The sequence below is a fragment of the Caretta caretta genome, chromosome 5 (assembly GCF_965140235.1).
Source record: "Caretta caretta isolate rCarCar2 chromosome 5, rCarCar1.hap1, whole genome shotgun sequence".
In the NCBI taxonomy this organism is placed as follows: domain Eukaryota; kingdom Metazoa; phylum Chordata; order Testudines; family Cheloniidae; genus Caretta; species Caretta caretta.
In genome coordinates, this window is record NC_134210.1 from 130279353 (window position 1) to 130301550 (window position 22198).

The following is a 22198-nucleotide window of genomic DNA, read 5'->3' on the forward strand; positions in this document are numbered from 1 at the left end:
AATTTTGTAGCAATGTTTTTGAGGTAGCATCTTAAACGGAAGCTCGTAGTGATTTGGTTGAATAATGTCCCTGCAGCAGCATAAATATTTCTGTTTTAGGCTGGATTTTTGGAGACTGAACAAATCTTTCCTTCCTTTATCAGTGTAACCATAGCAATGGCCCACTGAGTAATCCATTCAGAGTTTAAAGAGTTCATTAAAAAAAGTTGCATGTTTTTTGTAACTATTTATTTTTAGAAATTTTAAATTCTGTCAAAGGGATTGATGATCTAGGCCTACTACATAATTTTGTGTAAATTGGGAACACTTTACATTCGGAAGTTAGGAAAGTATTTAACAAAATCATTTTTGTGCTGTTGAAAATTGGAAAGGCTAAATCTCCAATTTTGGAATATATTTTATAAATTTAAAATGCAAATACATTTTAAAAATAAATATTTGAAATTGAACTTCATTTACTTCCCAAGACCCAGATTCAAAATTCAGTTTGCTTCTGTAACAGCTGATATCACACATGTACAAACAGCGTGGGAAACACACTTAGTGTCCGCTATTGGAAACTGAGATCTCCTTTATTGTTGTCACAGAAACCAGAATCCTAACCTGGACAGCTCTATAGCTCACTTAGATATATGGCCATTTTTTGTTGTCATTGATTGGTTAAGGTCAAATGCAGCAGACCAGTGTTTCATCTGAATATATTAGGTAGAACTTGCAGCATCTTTAGCCTTTCAGGGTTTGTTTGAATCTGGGTGCTGCAGATACTGTCAGGTTGGGTCTGTCTGGGTATGTCTGCACTACAGTTAGACACCTGCAGCTGACCTATGCCAGCAGACTTGGGTTCACGGGGCTCAGGCTTGCGGGGCTGTTTAATTGCGATGTAGACATTCAGGCTTGGGCTGCAGCCCGAGCTCTGGGACCCTCCCACCTTGCAGGGTCCTAGAGTCTTAGCTGCAACCAAGCCCGAACGTCTGCACTGCAATTAAACAGCCACTTAGTCCAAGTCAGCTGGCATGGGCCTGCTGCAGGTTTTTAATTACAATATGGACATACCCTGTATCTTTTCCTTTTAACCTAGGGTTTTGTAATTAGCAATTCAATGTCTATGTCCTTTGCTCAGGTTCCACTTTCCTTGGAATTAAGGCTGGAACACTGGAGAGAGGAAAGGGGTCAACGGATCTGAATCACTACTTAAACATAAAAAGAAAAGGCGTACTTGTGGCACTTTAGAGACTAACAAATTTATTTGAGCATAAGCTTTCGTGAGCTACAGCTCACTTCATCAGAGACATTCAGTGGAAAATACAGTGGGGAGATTTTATATACACAGAGAACATGAAACAATGGGTGTTACCATACACACTGTAACTAGACTGATCAGGTAAGGTGAGCTATTACCAGCAGGAGAGCGGGGGGTGGTGGTGTTTCTGTGACCATCGCTTATTAGCACCGTAGTGTCCAGGAAGTGGATCTCGTGTGTGGACTGGTCCAGGCTGAGGTTGATGGTGGGATGGAAATTGTTGAAATCATGGTGGAATTCCTCTAGGGCTTCTTTTCCATCGGTCCAGATGATGAAGATGTCATCAGTGTAGCGCAAGTAGAGTAGGGGCGTAAGGGGACGAGAGCTGAGGAAGCGTTGTTCTAAGTCAGCCATAAAAATGTTGGCATACTGTGGGGCCATGCGGGTACCCATAGAAGAATTATAACATTCAAAACATTCAGAACACTTCAATCTCTTTGGTCACTCGATTACAGACCTAGAAGTGGCAATTCAACAAAAAAACTAAAACTTCAAAAACAGACTCCACAGAGAGACTGCTGAATTGGAATTAATTTACAAACTGGATACAATTAACTTAGGCTTGAATAAAGACTGGGAATGGATGGGTCATTACACAAAGTAAAACTATTTCCCCATGTTTATCCCCCACCCTCCCGCTGTTCCTCAGACGTTCTTGTCAGCTGCTGGAAATGGCCCACCTTGATTATCACTACAAAAGGTGGTCTCTTCCCACCACCCCCACTCTCCTGGTAATAGCTCACCTTACCTGATCACTCTCGTTACAGTGTGTATGGTAACACCCATTGTTTCATGTTCTCTATGTATATAAAATCTCCCCACTGTATTTTCCACTGAACGCATCCGATGAAGTGAGCTGTAGCTCGCGAAAGCTTATGCTCAAATAAATTTGTTAGTCTCTAAGGTGCCACAAGTCCTCCTTTTCTTTTTGCGGATACAGACTACCACGGCTGCTACTCTGAAACCTGTCGTTACTTAAACATATTGCAGCTCTAGGTTTTAAAAAACCTTTTATGCTCTAAACATTCTTTTTAGACTTCTCGTTAAATATTTTGTGAGGCATTGTTAAATATGCCTAGAGGTGCAGTAAAATTGCTACTGACTTTCAATTTCCTGTTGTGCCACTCAGATTTTCAAATTCTTCAAAAAGTTTGAATCAATATTTTAATTGGCCTGATGAGTTTGGTTTCAGTGTGTTCTGCTGGATATCTCCTGGAACCCGGAAATGAAAAATGGTTTTACAACCTTTATCATCTTAGATTTTAATAAATCTTCTGTATTCATATTGACACAGTAGACATTCAGTTGAATAGGAGTGAGTGCCTTTTCAGATATTGTAGATGGAAATTGCACAGAACAATAGCATGCTAATAGCTATCAAATGTTTAATATTTTTAGCAGTAGTGTCATTCAATAAACTAAGTTTGTTGCTAGTCTAATAAGCATTCAGAAATAACTTAAGGGGCTTATTACTTAAGTTACTGTAAAATTAGTACAGTGCTGACAAACTAAAATGAGGATATGTTGGCTAGAGGAAATACTGTAGCTCAAGACAGCTCCTTCCCCATTTAACCTTCTGACAGTTTTATCCCTAGCTTGCACCTTATCTAAAGCAGTCCTTTTACCCCCGTATAAATTCAATGACATGCAATGCTCATACCACCCATTTCAAAGTCAGTTTTTCTTAGCTATAAAGAGGCAAAGCAAGAATTTTCTCTGAATTGCAGTAATGATACTGCCTTTTTAAATGCTGCTACTGCTGCTCATGTCTATCAGCCTTGGGAGGAAGAATCTAAAGAATTGTTCTCACCATGTTAATATAATATTATAGAGAAAGAGGAATCCATGCTGCTCATCCAGGTCCTGCCTCCTGCAGGAAGCCTGGCCGGTTTTAAAATCTACACTGGAAACATCTACATGTCTCTTGTATAGAGCATATGCATGCTTGGAAATAGTTTGGGACTAGGAATAAGTGTTAACAATATGGGGAAGAACTACAAAATATCTTGTTTTCTTTGATCTCTCACAACATATTATGATTCCAGGAGGGGCAGGTGAATTTCCTTTGAAGTTAACATTGGACAACTGACACCTTTTTGGTCATTCCCCTGTCATTCCAGTGATCAGAGATTTTGACATTTCCAATTAAGCCTCCTAGGGTATGTCTACACTGTGTTTTGGAACTCATGGGAGCAAGCCTTCCAGCCAGAGTCGACAGACTTGGACTAGCAAGGCTCCTGCTAGTATCCTGTTTAAAGTTGTGACTTGGGCTAGAGCTCAGGCTCTGAAGCCTAGGGACAGGTTTGGGCTTCAGAGCCTGAGCTCTAGCCTGGGCTACCCCTTAAAAGTGCTAGCTATACAGCTGTTTTAGAGCACTACCCTGAGTCTGTTGACCAAGGCTGGAAGGCTCACTACTGTGGGCTCCAAAACACTGCATAGACATACCCCTATGAGCCTTGTTTTGCCCTCACTCTTGGCCCATGTGACCCATTGCTACCAATATTATTACACAGTCTGTATGTTAAGGCAGGATTTGGTCATCTGTTTCTAAGTGAGAACTATGCAGCCAACCAGGGTTGCCTACCATCACTTGTGTCACAAATACATGACAAGTTGCTTCAAAGCTGACTGAAACATAAATGTCATCTCCTTCCCCTGTGGGCCAACTATGCAGCCGTAGTTCAGGAGATGAAACACTGTGCAATTGGCAGGGGGTAGAAGTGAGCCTGAATTTATAAATATCTATTGTAAAATATCTGTTACTAACAGATACAGGATGTGCATATTCTAAGGGGATTGGAATTTAAAATATTCAAGACACTTAATCCTGCGTGTCAGAAATATGTTTTGTACTGTGTAGCGTCTAAGGACTCAATTGTATACAAGCCAGGTCCTCCTGGTGCTAGATCCTGTAGTAACACATAACAGATGGTCACTGCCTTAAATACTTGGGTCCAGATTGCCACTCTTAGTCATGCTGAGTAGCACCTTACTATGTGAATATTTCCACTGGAACCAAGAGAACTATTTGTTGAGAAAGGTACTACTTGACAGGAATAAGGGAGGCAGAATCTGGTGTTCAATATTTGGATGTTTTAGCTGTTCTCTTTCCTTGCATGTGATCTTCAGTCAAAAGCAGAGTGTCTATGGATTACTGGCTTCCACCAAAAATTCTGATCTTAGACTTTACAGTATCTCATCTCCTGGGTTTTCCCCCCTCTTACATCTTATTGGAAGTATGTTTGGTAGTGTGTGGTTTATTTTGCCAAGCAGTTTTCACTGTCTCTGCAGACCTACTACCTGTTATCTACTGTGCTTCCGAGAGATTGCCTGTGTAGTGTGGTTCTATTATAAAAACATAAGTATCTGATCCTTTATTAAATTTCATAAGCTATTTTATGCGACCAGCATTTCCAACTCCAGTTGCAAAGGCTGCAGAAATTAATTCTCATAGGATGAAGTGGTTCTGTTAAAGAATAAATACAGGTATGACTAGGTCCCATAGCAGAGCCAACTGCAATACTAACAGTTTATAGTCATAAAAACAAGGAGTCCGATGGTACCTTAAAGACTAACAGACTTATTTGGGCATAAGCTTTTGTGGGTAAAAAATAAACACTTCTTCAGATGCATGGAGTGAAAATTACAGATACAGGCATAAATATATATTGGCACGTGAAGAGAAGGCAGTTACCTTACAAGTGGAGAACCAATGTAGAAGGCCAATTCAGTCAGGGTGGATGTGATCCACTCCCAATAATTGGTGACGCGGAGTCCAATACCAAGAGAGGGAAAATTGCTTTTGTAGTGAGCTAACCACTCCCAGTCCCTAATCAAACTCAAATTAATGGCATTAAGTTTGCAAATGAATTGTAGCTCTGCAGTTTCTCTTTGAAGTCTGTTTTTGATGTTTTTTTTGTTGAAGAATGGCTTCTTTTAAATCTATTATTGAGCGCCCAGGGAGACAAGTGTTCTCCTACTGGCTTTTGTATGTTACTATTCCTGATGTCTGATATGTGTCCATTTATCCTTTTATGTAGACACTATCCGGTTTAGCCAATGTACGTGGTGGCAGAGGGGCATGCTGGCACATGCTGGCGTATATCACATTAGTAGATGTGCAGGTGAATGAGCCTCTGATGGTGTGGCTGGTGTGGTTGGATCCTCTGATGGTATCACTAGAGTAGATATGGGGACAGAGAAGGCAATGGGGTTTGTTACAGGGATTGGTTCCTGGGTTAGTGTTTCTGTGCTGTGGTGTGTAGTTGCTGGTGAGTATTTGCTTCAGGTTGGGGGGCTGTCCATAAGTGAGGATTGGCCTACCTCCCAAGGCCTGTGAGAGTGGGGGATTCTTTTCCAAGATAGGTTGTAGATCGCTGATGATGCGCTGGAGAGGTTTTAGCTGGGGGCTGTACGTGATGGCCAGTGGTGTTCTGTTATTTTCCTTGTTGGGCCTGCCCTGTAGTCAGTGACTTCTGGGTACCCGTCTTGCTCTGTCAATCTGTTTCCTCACTTCCCCAAGTGGGTACTGTAGTTTTAAGAATGCTTGATAAAGATCTTGTAGGTGTTTGTCTCTGTCTGAGGGATTGGAGAAAATGCGGTTGTATCTTAAGGCTTGGTTATAGACAGTGGATCGTGTGATATGTCCTGGATGGAAGCTGAAGGCATGTAGGTAAGTATAGTGGTCAATAGGTTTCTGCTATAGGGTGGTGTTTATGTGAGCATCACTTATTTGCACTGTAGTGTCCAGGAAGTGGATCTCTTGTGTGGACTGGTCCAGGCTGATGTTGATGGTGGGGTGGAAATTGTTGAAATCCAGGTGGAATTCTTCAAGGGCCTCCTTCCCGTGGGTCCATATGATGATGTCATCAATGTAGCATAAGTAGAGGAGGACTGCTAGGGGACGAGAGCTGAGGAAGCGTTGTTCTAAATCAGCCATAAAAATGTTGGCATACTGTGGGGGCCATGCGGGTACCCATAGCAGTGCCGCTGACTTGAAGGTATAGGTTGTCCCCAAATCTGAAATGGTTGTGGGTGAGGACAAAGTCACAAAGCTCAGCCACAAGGTGTGCCGTGGCCTCATTAGGGATACTGTTCCTGTCAGCTTGTAGTCCATCCTTGTGTGCAGTATTGGTGTAAAGAGGTTCTACATCCATGGTGGCCAGGATGGTGTTTTCAGGAAGATCACTAATGCATTGTAGTTTCCTCAGGAAGTTGCAAGTCCAGTCTGTCATTTCAACTGTCAGGAAGAGTCCATGCAGTTATTAGTTATTGGGAGTGGACCACATCTACCCTGATTCAATTGGCCTTGTCAACACTGGTTCTCCCTTGTAAGGTAACTCCCTTCTCTTCATGTGCCAGTATATTTATGCCTGTATCTGTAATTTTCACTCCATGCATCTGAAGAAGTGGGGGTTTTTTACCCACAAATCCTTATGCCCAAATAAATCCCTTAGTCTTTAAGGTGCCACGGGACTCCTTGTTGTTTTTGTGGATACCGACTAACATGGCTACTCCTTTGATACTTGACACCAGTTTATAGTTATAAACTGACTTTATAGTCATAAACTATAAAGTTTATAGTCATAAACTGGTTAACTGACATTAGGCATGGCTAGGAAGGAACTGCTTCCTTCACTGACTTTGGTTCTAATGTTCAGCAAACCAGTATTTTTCTAAGGAAAATTAAGAATCTGGACAGGAACTGTTAGCAGAATTCTAGGGAGACTTGAAAGCCCTAGAAAAGATTACTTATAATAGTTCTAAGTTACTTCTATCATTAGTGGAACAGGCTGTTTAAACTACATAATGAAAAAACAAACCAGGATTGTAGAGCAGATTAACAAAAATTAATGAATTATGTAGAATGTTTTTTAAAAGTTGCATAGTGTTAAGGGACAGTGGTGACAGCTGGGAGCCTGAAACTTTAAGTGGGTGCCCTCGAGGTAGATGGGGGAGGGGGGGGGTTAAAGTTACAGTTAACCCTGAAACCGTGATAGTTATACCATCAGAAGGTGACCTTCCCACCCAGGATGCATAGGACAGAAAGGTGGAAGCCACCCTATGGAGAGACTTTGAGGCTTCTTTGGCAGCTGTAAGAGCCTCTTTGGCCACTACCTGCTTCCCAAGAGCTAATGTGGTTTGGCTAGAATACCTAAAGTCTCTAGACAGGAAGGACCATCCTGACTACCTGTCCATCTTTAAGAGAATATCCCTAGCATTCACTTCTGTGGGAAATGCCTGCATGAACATCATGTGACTTGCAGCCCAAACCATGACGTCTAACTTAGTAGCCAGGTGCCAAATCTATTATGTCCCTGGGTAGCAGAGACCACTTCCGTAAATCCCGGGGACCTCAAAGTTTCCATGCACTCTCCTTTTGGGGGGGAAATTGGATGAGATAGTTGGAGACAATGCATCTAAACTAAAGCTGGCCCTTTGTTCATCAAACAGAACTCTGACTACAAGGCCAACAGGCAGAAATATTATCTTCACTCATTCTCTGGCTAGAACGGCAAAAGAAGGGATAAAAACTATGCCAGAAGGAAACCTTGGAACTGATAGCTAGGCCAGGGGTACCAGCAATATATCAAAAGCTGGACAATAAAATATTGGTTCATTTTAGCCAAGTTTAAGACTAGTGGACAAAACATCCCATTTCTCAGAGGAATGGTTTCTCAACCACAGACAAGTAGGTACGAGAGAGAGAAGTGTTGGTTACTCTAAGTCAGGGCTCCATCTCATCCTTTCTTCATTCACTCATCTCTGGAAATCCTGTCAAGAAGGAACTTAACCTGTGGAACTTATTGCCGGGGATGCAAAAGCCAAAACTATAACTGGGCTCAAAAAAGAACTAGATAAATTCATGGAAGATAGGTCCATCAATGGCTATTAGCCAAGATGGTCAGGGATGCAACCCCATGTTCTGGGTGTCCCTAACTCTGATTGCCAGAAGACAGGGGATGGATCACAGATGATTGCCTGTTCTGTTCATTCCCCCTGAAGCACCTGGCATTGGCTACTGTCACAAGACAGGATTCTGGGCTAGATGGACCATTGGTCTGACCCAGTATGGCCGTTCTTATGTAAGCAATTCATCACATACTGCAACACAGATTTAAGCTGTCAGAAAAGCGGAAAACAATTCACCATAATGGAGAGCACTGAAAAACAGGTGTATACCAGTAATTACTTCCCCTGGGCTTTTTATCACTTTGCACGTTCTTTCTTGCCATTCTTCATTCCTTGTAATTGTTCTGTATCTTTTCTCCCTAGGAAGCAGAAAAACCTTTGGCAAACTGAAACTGAGCAGCAACTTTGCCCTTCCTTTTTCTCTCTCTCCTTTCTAAACAGTAAAAGCTACGTGCTGATACTGAGCTCTTACCAGTATGGGTTCCTGCACGGTTAGAGAAGCTAGAGCCCTGCGTGGAACTATTCTTTAATCCCGCTCCTGGTATTATGGCAGTGGGTCCTGCGGGACCCACAGGATCCTAGTCCCACTGCAGAGATCTACAGATGCCACTTAAAAGGAGCATTCTGGATATACTGTACTGTATGCATCTCTGCAGGGCTTTGGATCAGACATCTTCTGACTTTCGAAATGTTTAATCAGAATCTTCTGTGATTACAATTTCTAGATGGCTTTTGTGCCTCTTTCTGTAGGTCATGGTAATAGTCCAGTTCCCTTAAGTACACTTTTGGGAAATGCTGAATGAAGAATGCAAGCCACAGCCTAGCTAATTATCATGGAAAGATTGTGAAGTTTTGTGTGCATTATCAAATGAGCGAGTCTTTTGAAAATGCTCTCCGGCTAGCAGCTCACATGTTATCACTCCAATGAGGCTCACAGCATATACCAGTGGTTTTCAACCTGTGGTCCGTGGACCCCAGGGGTCCGCAGATTATATCTAAGATCTCCAAAGGGGTCCGCACCTCCATTCAAAACTTTTTAGGGGTCCACAAATGAAAATAGGATGTAAACTACTGACATTCATGATTCACTTCTGGTATTGAATGACATCATGCTGTAAAAAGGCTGATATATTGCTTCCCCTTCCATAGAAGACCCACTTCTGGCCAAACCTCGTTTGTACATTGTCTCTTTCACATAATGGTATGGATGGGCTACAGCCACCTGCGTGATTGGTGCAGCCTTTTCCCCCTTGGTTCAGTTTCCTGACCATTAATATGTTTTTTGCTTGCCTACCTGCTGACCAGTGCATGGGTACCAAAATAAGTAGGCACAAAGCAATGACTTTCTAGACAATGGATTGGACTAAAGGACAAGAGCAATTATTAAAACTCCAGCACTTGCAAGGGTTTACAGGGGATTAAAGCATGATTTAGGAGTAGATTTAGAGGCTATTTGGCATGTCTGAATATAATAAAGGTAGTTTAGAACGGTTAAAAAAATGATAGTTGTGGAAATTGGCCATAAAGGTGAACGGAACATTGCATTGATACATACTAGTTTCAGAGGTTGGAGCCATCAGGGAGATTAGTTAGTGGGAACCCAAGGCTTCATCTCAATTAAAAGGATACCATGTGGTCCTGTCTACATTACTAATTTTGACTGTAACAAGATTCCCCTGATTCTACTATAAAGTGTAGTATAGATGGTACTTCATTGTCTTCCCCTCACTTTTGCCTCCTATTAGGTCTTCACCTTAATGTTATGGGCTTCTTTTGTATTTAGTGTATCTGCAGAATAAGCTGAGAAGTTACGTATCTTCTTAACAAGGAGCAATGGTCTCAGGTTGCAGTGGGGGAGGTCTAGGTTGGATATTAGGAAAAGCTTTTTCACTAGGAGGGTGGTGAAGCACTGGAATGGGTTACCTAGGGAGGTGGTGGAATCTCCAGCATTAGAGGTTTTTAAGGCCTGGCTTGACAAAGTCCTGTCTGGGATGATTTAGTTGGGGTTGGTCCTGCTTTGAGCAGGGGGTTGGACTAGATGACCTCCTGAGGTCTCTTCCAACCCTAATCTTCTGTGATAACTGAACCAGCTTGTTCTCAAATCTGTTTTTATTGATTCTCAAGTATACAGAATAAAATGCTACATATTAATAAAAAAAGTCAAAAGATAAAATATGGAAAAAGATGGGTTCATCTTTTAAGGAAGTACTTTGGCCAGCACCTTGTTCAGAAAGAACTTTCAAACCTAATCCTGTGAAACAAATTTCAATATACAGAGGTCAGATTTAAAACTTACCTTGACAAACCCAAGATGAAATCAAATGCAGAAAACATAGCTTAAAACTATAATCATTGGTGTGTATTACTAGTTATAGCTAGAGTTCATCAAAGTTTAGATGAAAGTGAAATGTGTTGGGAACCAGGCACATTCCCATGTGCCTGGCCTGGTAGTGAAGTTACATGTGCTATAAGCAGTACAGGAAGTGGCATGTAAGAGCCAGTAAGTCTGGATACAGCAGTACATGGTTTTGGGAGCTGCGGGAATTGTGTGGGTAGGCTCAGCTGGTTTCTCTTTGGTGGGGTTTGGAAGTCCCATCTGGGTCCACTCCTCCTCTTTGGCTTGTTGGCAGCATCAGTTATTGAGAAGTGGGTGGAAGAAATAAGAGAAAATAAAAACGAGGAGTCCGGTGGCACTTTAAAGACTAACAGATTTATTTGGGCATAAGCTTTCATGGGTAAAAACCCAACTTCTTCAGATGCACGGAGTAAAAATTACAGATACAGGCATAAATATACATTGGCACATGAAGAGAAGGGAGTTACCTTACAAGTGGAGAACCAATGTTGAAGGCCAATTCAGTCAGGGTGGATGTGGTTCACTCCCAATAACTGAGGAGGAGGTGTCAATACCAAGAGGGAAAATTGCTGACTTAGAACAGTGCTTCCTCTGCTTTCGTCCCTTAGCGCCCCTCCTCTACTTATGCTACACTGATGACATCTTCATCATATGGACTCACGGGAAGGAGGCCCTTGAAGAATTCCACCTGGATTTCAACCGTTTCTACCCCACCATCAATCTCAGCCTGGACTAGTCCACACAAGAGGGAGGGATAGCTCAGTGGTTTGAGCATTGGCCTGCTAAACCCAGGGTTGTGAGTTCCATCCTTGAGGGGGCCATTTAGGGATCTGGGGCAACTATGGGGGATTGGTCCTGCTTTGAGCAGGGGGTTGGACTAGATGACCTCCTGAGGTCCTTTCCAACTCTGATATTCTATAATTCTAAGAGATCCACTTCCTGGATGCTACCGTTCAAATGAGTGATGCTCACATAAACACCACCCTATACCGAAAACCTACTGACTGCTATACTTACCTACATGCCTTCAGCTTCCATCCAGGACAGATGACATACCAAGATCCACTGTCTATAGCCAAGCCCTAAGATACAACTGCATTTGCTCTAATACCTCAGAGACAAACACCTACAAGATCTCTATCAAGCATTCTTAAAACTACAATACCCACCTGTGGAAATGAGGAAACAGATTGACAGAGCAAGATGGGTACCCAGAAGTCACTGACTACAGGACAGGCTCAACAAGGAAAATAACAGAACACCACTGGCCATCACGTACAGCTCCCAGCTAAAACCTCTCCAGCGCATCGTCAACGATCTACAACCTATCCTGGAAAACGATCCCCCACTCTCACAGGCCTTGGGAGGCAGGCCAGTCCTCACTTACGGACAGCCCCCCAACCTGAAGCAAATACTCACCAGCAACTACACACCACAGCACAGAAACACTAACCCAGGAACCAATCCCTGTAACAAACCGCATTGCCTTCTCTGTGCCCATATCTACTCTAGTGATACCATCAGAGGACCCAACCACACCATCAGAGGCTCATTCACCTGCACATCTACTAATGTGATATACGCCATCATGTGCCAGCAATGCCCCTCTGCCACCACGTACATTGGCTAAACCGGACAGTGTCTACGTAAAAGGATAAATGGACACAAATCACATCAGCAATGGTAACATACAAAAGCCAGTAGGAGAACACTTCAGTCTCCCTGGACATTCAATAACAGATTTAAAAGTAATGAGGAGTCCAGTGGCACCTCAAAGACTAACCGATTTATTTGGGCATAAGCTTTCATGGGTAAAAAATCCACTTCATATGTACATCTGAAGATGTGGGTTTTATACCCATGAAAGCTTATGCCCAAATAAATTGGTTAGTCTTTAAGGTGCAACTGGACTCCTCATTGTTTTTGTGGATACAGATTGACACAGCTACCCCTCTGAGATTTTGAAGGAGCTATTCTTCAACAAAAAAGTCAAAAACAGACTTCAAAGAGCAACTGCAGAGATACAATTAATTTGCAAACTTAACACCATCAATTTGGGCTTGAATAGGGACTTGGAGTGGCTGGCTCACTACAAAAGTAATTTTCCCTCTCTTGATATTGACACTTCTTCATCAGTTATTGGGAGTGGACCACATCCACCGTGACTGAATTGGCCTTCAACATTGATTCTCCACCTGTAAGGTAACTCCCTTCTCTTCATGTGCCAATATATATTTATGCCTGTATCTGTAATTTTCACTCCGTGCATCTGAAGAAGTTGGGTTTTTACCCATGAAAGCTTATGCCCAAATAAATCTGTTAGTCTTTAAAGTGCCACCTGACTCCTCATTGTTTTTGTGGATACAGACTAACACAGCTACCCCTCTTTTATATATGAGAAAATAAGTGGCTAGTCGTCTCTGCAGCATTAGTATCATGCACAACTGTTACAAGAGATTTTTTTTTATGATTGTTCCTTTCTTTTACATTCTCTGATCAGCAATAAAATAGGTGAAATTTAAGTTACTGGCATTGAATTAACACCTCATCAAGATGAGTGGGGGCAAGTCATACGTTTACTTTGTCTGCAAACAGGCAGTTGTCCCTGCATTAGTTTGCACTCTGTTCACATTTTGAAGGGTTTTTTATAACCCTAATGCCTAGAAATTTTAAGTTTTTTTTTTTTTTTTTTAATGAAAGCTCAGATTCTGGAATGCCACATAGCAGCTTTGGGAGAGGAGGGGAGTACCAGCTTGCCAGTCTGGTCCAACGCAACACTGCTTGTTAGTGTGAACTTTAGTTCCCTTTTAATCTTGTTTGGCTAGCCAAAAGCATTGTTTTCTTTAGCTTCCTGATGACATGTTCAGCCATGCAAACAGGTGGAAAGGGTTAACAGTCCACAAATCTAGGTAAGAATCCTTTTAAGTTCAAACATGTCTCTGGTTTCTTGTTTTTCACCTTTAAATGAACTTTAATCTTTCTCTAAACTGTACCCAAGATAAACTGACATTTTTAGTCAGTTAGCTGTATACAAGATTAAATATTGTCCATTGTTATGTAAGACTTGGGGATCTTCCTTCCCCATGCTACTCTGGCAAGCTATCTCTTGGAGTGCATAACTTTGAAACTACTGTTTACTGTCATACTTTGGGAAGGCAAGAGTTGTTCTGTAATGATGTAAAATCTCTTAGTTAAAATAAATCAGTATTCAAAAGTAATTGGAGCCTGAAAGTAGAAGAAACAGCTTGTGTTGGAGGGAATCAGATGTACACTAAATGAGTTTTTCCCAGCCAAAGGGGAAAGCACTACCTAAAAATCTGCCAGCTATATGAACTAATTTAACAGTATCTCCATGGAAGATCCTCATTCTCTTGCTGGCTTCTCCTGTTACCTTCTTTATTGTTACATTATAGGCTGGTCAGTCTCATTTTAACAACTAAGTAAGCAAGTAAACAACTATTTTAAGTCTCCAAGGTCACCTTGCACAAAATGATCTTCAGCTGCAGTTTTTCTTTAACATCCTTAGAATATCTCAACATAATAAATGACAATTACCTAACTCAAAAAGTGTTTCAGCCAGCAAGGTGGAATTCTTTATTAGACTTTTTCCTGAAAGATATAGAGGAGCTAATCACAGAACTAAAAATGATAGCTTAGGTAAAACTGATCATGACTTGATCACATTTATAATCATAGAATATCAGGGTTGGAAAGGACCTCAGGAGGTCATCTAGTTCAACCCCCTGCTAAAAGCAGGACCCATACCCAACTCAATTATCCCAGTAAGGGCTTTGTCAAGCCTGACCTTAAAAATATCTAAGGAAGGAGATTCCACCACCTCCCTAGGTAATTCATTCCAGTGTTTCACCACCCTCCTAGTGAAAAAGTTTTTCCTACTATCCAACCTAAACCTCCCCCACTGCAACTTGAGACCATTACTCCTTGTTCTGTCATCTGCTACCACTGAGAACAGTCTAGATCCATCCTCTTTGGAACCCCCTTTCAGGTAGTTGAAAGCAGCTATCAAATCCCCCCTCATTCTTCTCTTCCACAGACTAAACAATCTCAGTTCCCTCAGCCTCTCCTCATAAGTCATACGTTCCAGTCCCCTAATAATTTTTGTTGCCCTCTGCTGGATGTTTCCAGTTTTTCCACATCCTTCTTGTAGTGTGGGGCCCAAAACTGGACACAGTACTCCAGATGAAGCCTCACCAATGTCGAATAGAGGGGAATGATCACGTCCCTCGATCTGCTGGCAATGCCCCTACATAAACATCCCAAAATGCCATTGACCTTCTTGGCAACAAGGGCACACTGTTGACTCATATCCAGCTTCTTGTCCACTGTAACCCCTAGGTCCTTTTCTGCAGAACTGCTGCCGAGCCATTCGGTTCCTAGTCTGTAGCGGTGCATGGGATTCTTCCGTCCTAAGTGCAGGACTCTGCACTTGTCCTTGTTGAACCTAATCAGATTTCTTTTGGCCCAATCCTCTAATTTGTCTAGGGCGCTCTGTATCCTTTCCCTACCCTCCAGCATATATACCTCTCCTCCCAGTTTAGTGTCGTCAAGGTTCTTCCCCCACTCTGAACTCTAGGGTACAGATGTGGGGACCTCCATGAAAACCTCCTAAGCTTACTTTCACCAGCTTACGTTAAAACTTCCCCAAGGTACAAATTAATTTTATCCTTTGTCCCTGGATCTCCACTGCCACCACCAAACTCTAACTGGGTTTACTGGGAAACGTAGTTTGGACATGTCTTTCCCCCCAAAATCCTCCCAACCCTTGCACCCCACTTCCTGGGAAAGGTTTGGTAAAAATCCTCACCAATTTGCATAGGTGACCACAGACCCAAACCCTTGGATCTGAGAACAATGAAAAAGCATTCAGTTTTCTTACAAGAAGACTTTTAATAGAAGTAAAGAAAGCCCCTCTGTAAAATCAGGATGGTAGATACCTTACAGGGTAATTAGATTCAAAACATAGAGAATCCCTCTAGGCAAAACTTTAAGTTACAAAAAAGACACACAGACAGGAATAGTCATTTTATTCTGCACAGTTCCTTTCTCAGCCATTTAAAGAAATCATAATCTAACACATACCTAGCTAGATTACTTATTAAAAGTTCTAAGACTCCCTTCCTGTTCTATCCCTGGCAAAAAACAGCATACAGACAGACCCAGACCCTTTGTTTCTCTCCCTCCTCCCAGCTTTTGAAAGTATCTTGTCTCCTCATTGGTCATTTTGGTCAGGTGCCAGCAGGCTTACCTTTAGCTTCTTAACCCTTTACAGGTGAGAGGATTTTTCCTCTGGCCAGGAGGGATTTTAAAGGGGTTTACCCTTCCCTTTATATTTGATAAGTGTCATCTGCAAACTTGCTGAGGGTGCAATCCACACCATCCTCCAGATCATTTATGAAGATATTGAACAAAACCGGCCCAAAGACACAAGAGCTAGGTTCTCACAAACAATTTATTTTTTTTATATTAAAAGACATACAGTTCCTTGAAAACAAACCAAGATGCTCCATTAAAAAAGAAAAAAAACTTGAAGCTCCCTTAAGGGCCAGAGACCTTTTAACAGAAATACAGAGTGTCACAAAGCCCTTTTCAATAGATTTTTTTTTTTTAAATTTACAGCTACCAAGTTTTGTATCACATGTTTGGCCCCTCACCATTTTCTAACTTAATCTTTTTAGATTTCTTACAAATAGCCTTTTTCTGAAGCAGGGTTCTGTAACTTTTTGTGCGGACGAGATGGTCAATATAACACTTTAAGGAGGCATCTTCCGGTTTGGTCATTTTCTTTAAAACACGGTCAGGGTCTCCACTGAATTGCACAGCATTTATCAAGGTCACCCCTTGCGCTAAATGTTCTTGGGTTAGGCACAGACATTGCATAGCATAACCTATGGCAATAACAGTGTTTAATAAGCTTTCCAAACACGGCTAAGTACACAGGCCCCGGAGTTTGCAGTTTATATCCACTGAAGTCCAAGTCACACAGTCATGGTGCTGCTGACCTGGTGCATCTATGACACAGCCCTCACAATCTTCAAAAAGCTTTTCCCTAAGACAATGATTAAGAACAGCATAAACAGCAACGCGTACAATAGTCCACATAACTTTTTTATGCTCACGACGTGGAACTGGCTCAGTCAGTTCCATGCCAAGCCTCCTCCTAAACTCCTCATAGCCGTCATCCTCTGAGTCCTCTTCAACATTTTATATCGGCGTTGAGCAAAACCAAGGTGGGCCCGGTTCATCTTCGCTGCTTGATGTGACGCTGTCCAGGGTCTCCAGGTCCTCTAGAAAGGCATCGTCAAGCTGTTGAGAGATTTTTTCAGAAAAAAAAGAGTGTAACCACTGCTTCGTTTTTGATTTACACAATCCCTGGTTCCTAGCCCCATTACACCCCCAACCCTCGACCGTCACTTCTTAAACATTCATTTACCTGAGCGTTGTCTTTTCCGTTCACCTTGTCCACTAGTGACTCCCCCGAGCTGCGTTCGCCTTCCTCCTCCAGGGAGATGGACAATAAGAGGCCATCACGCTCATCGGGGTGCCTCACAAGCACCTGGGTTTCTGGTTCGGGTTCCGGTGTATCAATCAATGGCTGGGCCAAAGGGCTCCCCTCAGTCGCTCCCTCCTCCTCCTCAGAACTGTCGCTGATGAAGCGCTTTCTCAGCGGTTTGTCGAAGACCCTTGGGGCTAAAACAAAGTCCGAAGTTCTCACGGGGGTGGTGAAGGAGTCCATGTTTCCACGATTTATAAAACACGTGCTCTTGGTAAAAGATGGCCTCTTCTGACCGGTGCTGGGACTTATGGGGTGATGGTGCTGTGCTCTGATTGGCAGAGGGGTCACACGCCCCTCTTCTGGGCGGTTCACCCTGTCCCAGAACCTGCCCTATTTTGGTCAAATCTGCTCTCAGGGCGGTCCTATGTGGCCAAAACCCCTACTGATTGGTAGAGGGTGGTGGGAGGAGTTGTTAGAGGGGTCACATGACACACCTTGCTTCCGGTCATGTGGCAGCCTTGACCCCAGAAGTAATACCCCCATAGGGCAGGACTTCCGGTGACAGATGGGCAGGGTTTAAGGGGTCAAGGGATGGAGTTTAAGGGGTCAAGGGGCAGGGTTAGGGTTTGATTGACAGTAGGGCCCTTATACTACTCACCTCACATCTCCCCTCCTCTACTCCGAGCCTGCATCAGTCTATGGATGTGGCTATAGGAGGATATTGGCACCACCGCCGCCTTAGTTCCTTCCAACCGTCACTGAGTTAAGATGTGAACCACCTTAGATCTGTTTCTGTCCATAGTTAGTGCCATTGCCTACCTGCCTGACTAAAATAAATAGCAACAGTTGTTATATTTTAGTAGTTAGACAGATAGTAGTATATTTTATACTTGTTGGTAAAAAGATTAAAATCAGATTAAAAATTAAATTAAAATAACGTAGTTAACTTGATGATCATAATGGGTGACATGAAGAAGCTCAACTTCAAAAAAATGTGCATCGTGTCTGGTGGTCTTTCCTTCCTCTGACATGTACTCTGGTGCTTAAAATGTTTAGGCAAAAATCACTTGCAAGAACGCTATCAGATGTACAGCACATTTACCCCCTGAGCCCAGAAGGATGGACAAAATAGACTTCACATTCTTTTGTTAAAGGAGGTGCTGTCTGCTAAGCCTGCAGGATCTGAAAGCTCAAAAGGATCTGGCTGTAAAAACAGGAGACCAGAGTCAGCTCCATCTACTTCTGGTCCAAGAAGTCATCCATATCCATGACAAGAGCTTCAGCTTCAGTGCCAGGTTCCTGTTCCAAGTCAGCTGAGACCCCAGTGGTTAGGTCCTCTGAACCAACCTTGACCATAGTGCAGTCTGCATCAGTCCTGGATCCAGACAAGCATCATAGGGATCCACATGACACATCTGGAACATCTTCCTTGGTTCTGAGGAAGAGTGTGATTAAGCTTGCCTCCAGCAGTTCCTCCAGTCGGCCAAGTTCCTTGACTTTATTTCCACCCTAGGCCCTGACAGGGTCACCAGGGGAGATCTTTTTCCCCGTCTTCTCTTTTTAGAATTCCTACATCATGGGCTTCACTAATCACTTCAGTGTTGGATCCAGGATTGGATCTGAGGTTGGAGGTAGAGCTGGATCCAGTACGGATGTTGAGTGGACATTTCTTTTCATGGAAGAAGTGTTCAGGCCAAGGAGTGGTCCTGAATTCCCTGGATATCCTTTGGTGATTGACACCTGACTAGGCAAGCTGGTAGCAAACCCTATGCCTTCCTGGATGCTGTGGACATATTGGCTGACTCCTCCTTTTTCTTTTCTCAGTAGAAAACTGGACTTCCAGGGCCAGAACAGATTCTACTGCAGTCTATGGAGCTCAGAGGTCCGGGTCTTTCAGCCACGGATCCGAGACCATCAGATTGCCTCCCTTGCCCTTCCCCCCACTCCCTCAGAAGAAGACTATCGAGGGACCTTCACAGGATGAGTTTCCTTAATCTCAGGAGAGTTGCAGAGCAGCTCATCTGACTTTGGTAGGAGCACAGCTAAGAAAATGGGGGATTTTTGTATTCCCGTATTTAGATATTTGGTTGCTGTAGGGCCAATCCAAAGAAGAATTAGAGAGAATTATTCAGGCAATTTGTTCTTTATTTGGGTGTTATAAACTAGCAAAAGTCACTTCTCCCTCCATTTCAAAAAGTTCCCTTCAGAGGGGCAATCTTCAGTTCTGTCAAAGGAAGGGTCTGTCTTCCAGAAGAGAGGTTTTTGAAAATAACAGACTCGATGCAATGACTGACGATGCAGCTGGTTCAAATGATAAGGGTTTTTTCTGAAGTTACTGGGCTCATGGCATCCATGCCATATGTAACCCCTGATGATTGTAGAGCTTCGGTGTAGATGTTACCTATGCCAAGGGGAGGGGTTCTCCTGTCAGCATAGGCAATTCACCTTCCCTAGTGGTGGTAACTAGGGCAACAGAAGAATTCTTTTGTCAACCTAGCACTGTGTACGCAGGGACTTAGGTCTGCTTAACTACGTTGCTCAGGGGGTATGGATTTTTCACATCCCTAACCAGCATAACTGAGTCAACCTAACTTTCTAGTGTATACCAGCCCTTTGCAGTTATTTCATCAGTACATGTGTATTGAGGACACACTCATTTTCTCACATATGATGAAGAGATTTTTTGAAGGGTTTACTGAGCTTTTATCTGCTCACCAGAGACCCTGTCACCTTGTGGAATTTGAATTTAGTATTGATTCAACTGATGTCTTCCCCTTTTGAGCCATTACAAGATTGCTCCCTGTTTCACCTTTTGATGAAAACAGCCTTTATAGTAGCAATGACTTTGCTGCATGCACTAATGGCAGATTCCTCCTACACCCCGGTACTGTTTTTATGGGGGCAGGGTGGTCCTTAGACCACATCATAAAGTCCATTCCAAAAATTGTTGGATTTCTGTGTGTGTCATATATAAACTTAGTTACATGTGGTTTTGGGGGAAAGTAGAGGTATGGGAGATGCTAAATTGCATTCTTTAGATGCAAAAAGAGTACTTTCATATGACCTGGATAGTACTAAGAACTTTAGATCTTCTCCTAAATTGCTTATCTCTTGTACCGGTTTTTGAAGTTTAGGGCCATGTCAGCTCAGTCATTATCTAGATGGGTCAGACTTTGTATTGAGGAGTGGTGTAGGGCAAATTTGCTCTCCTTTCCTTTCCAGGTCCTCTTAGAGCTCATGGTACTAGGGGAATGGCTGTCTACAGCATTTTTCAAGCATGTTCCTATTGTTGAAATTTGCAAGGGTGCTATGCTGAGAACAATCCATACTTTTACAAGTCACTATGCACTAGATTTAGAATCCAGGTTTGATGCTCATTTTGGCAGGGCAGTAGTTCAATCATTGTTCAGTTAAGACTCTGCCCATCCTTCCCTATTGAGTTACTGCATGCCAAATGGCACTCAAAGGAAATGGAGGTTGGTTACATGTAATTGGAGTTATTTGAGATGCACTGCATGTTCCCACTTCCCACCCACTTCCCTGGTTCTGTGGAGTTTGATTGTATCATTACTTGGTATTCTGTGTTAGTTTGGCCGAAACTGAGGTGTCAACTATTCCAATGCCCCTCCTATAGCCATGCCCCCTGACTGGCATGGGCTCTGGGGATAGGAGGGGAGGGGAGGGGCAAGGAGCTTCTAACATCTACTAGAAGAAGGCTCCACCATCTTAACTGCACCGAGTCAGTGCATCCAGAGTGCGTGAATCTGCAGGGTGCATCTCAAAAAAACTCCATTTACAAGTAAGTAGCCTCCATATCCTTGACCTGTTTCACCTCATTGGTAGTCAACAAGTTTAGGCTTGAAATTAGACAAAGGTTTCTAACCATCAGAGGAGCGAAGTCCTGGAACAGCCTTCCCAGGGAAGCAGTGGAGGCAAAAAAACGACTGGCTTCAAGGCTGAGCTTGGTAGGTTTATGGAAGGGGTGGTATACTGGGACTGCCTACACTAGATGGGACACGAGATGGAGAGGGCTCTGAGGTACTACAGAGAATGCTTTCCCGCGTGTCTGGCTGGTGGGTCTTGCTCACATGCTTAGGGTCTAACTGATCACCATATTTGGCGTTGGGAAGGTGTTTCCCCCCCAAGCTAGATTGGTAGAGACCCTGGGAGGTTTTCACCTTCCTCTGCAGCATGGGACATGGGGTCACTTGCAGGTTTAAACTAGTGTAAATGGTGGATTCCCTGTAACTTAGTCTTTAAATCATGATTTGAGGACTTCAGTAAGCTGGAGGTTGGGGGTCTATTACAGAAGTGTGTGGGTGCGGTTCTGTGACCTGCAATGTGCAGCTCAGACTAGAGATGATCATAATGGTCCCTTCTGGCCTTAAAGTCAGTGAGTCTACGAAGGAGCCTGGGGTTTGTTTAGTTTTGTCTAGGGTATGAAATGGTTATCCCTTTAACTATAAACACAAAATAGATGCTGCTATTCAATCCTGTCAAGTACCTTCTGCACAGGGAAGGAGAAGGCAGTGACTGGCTCAGCAGACTGACAGAATATACACTGGTCCCAAACCTTTGAGAGAGAATTGGCAGAGCACCAGTGTTTAAGCAATGATGGGTATTTTTCCAGATAGGTTGCTAAGATTTTGGCAAAATCTTAGTCTTTTATTAATTAATACAACTGGCCTATTGCCATGGCGGTTAAACTTATCGTTTCTACGTAAAGTAGAGATGTTAGCTATTTACACTTAAACATGCCTATCTACTTGAACAGCTAATCAGTATCTAACAGCAAACTGAAAATCGCCATAGGGAACCCTTATGGTATTCCTTTGGGAAGCCTTGTGGAACAGCTTTTTGCCTTCCAGTGCCAAATTTGAATGAAAGAAGTCAGGAAGCCAATCGTTACATGCACAAATGGTATAGAGAGGAGTGTCTGAGATTCACAGAGCATTAAAATGCCTTCTGGGAGCAATTACTTGCACTAGATGGACTTTGGGTTCAAAATTGGGTTGTTCTGAGGCAGCTTTGCTAATGGCTGGGACATCTGGATTTTTTGGCCAGTGCGTGAAACTTTATTAAATCCACAGCAAGGTAGCTTCTCAGGGCCACCTCT

The 22198-nt window shown here is 42.9% G+C and overlaps 1 protein-coding gene across 3 annotated transcripts in view; it reads left to right on the forward strand.

Moving 5' to 3' along the window:
• PIGG (phosphatidylinositol glycan anchor biosynthesis class G (EMM blood group)) overlaps nt 1–22198 on the forward strand; it is a 178308-nt gene that overhangs the window by 106083 nt on the left and 50027 nt on the right. The window lies entirely within an intron of this gene.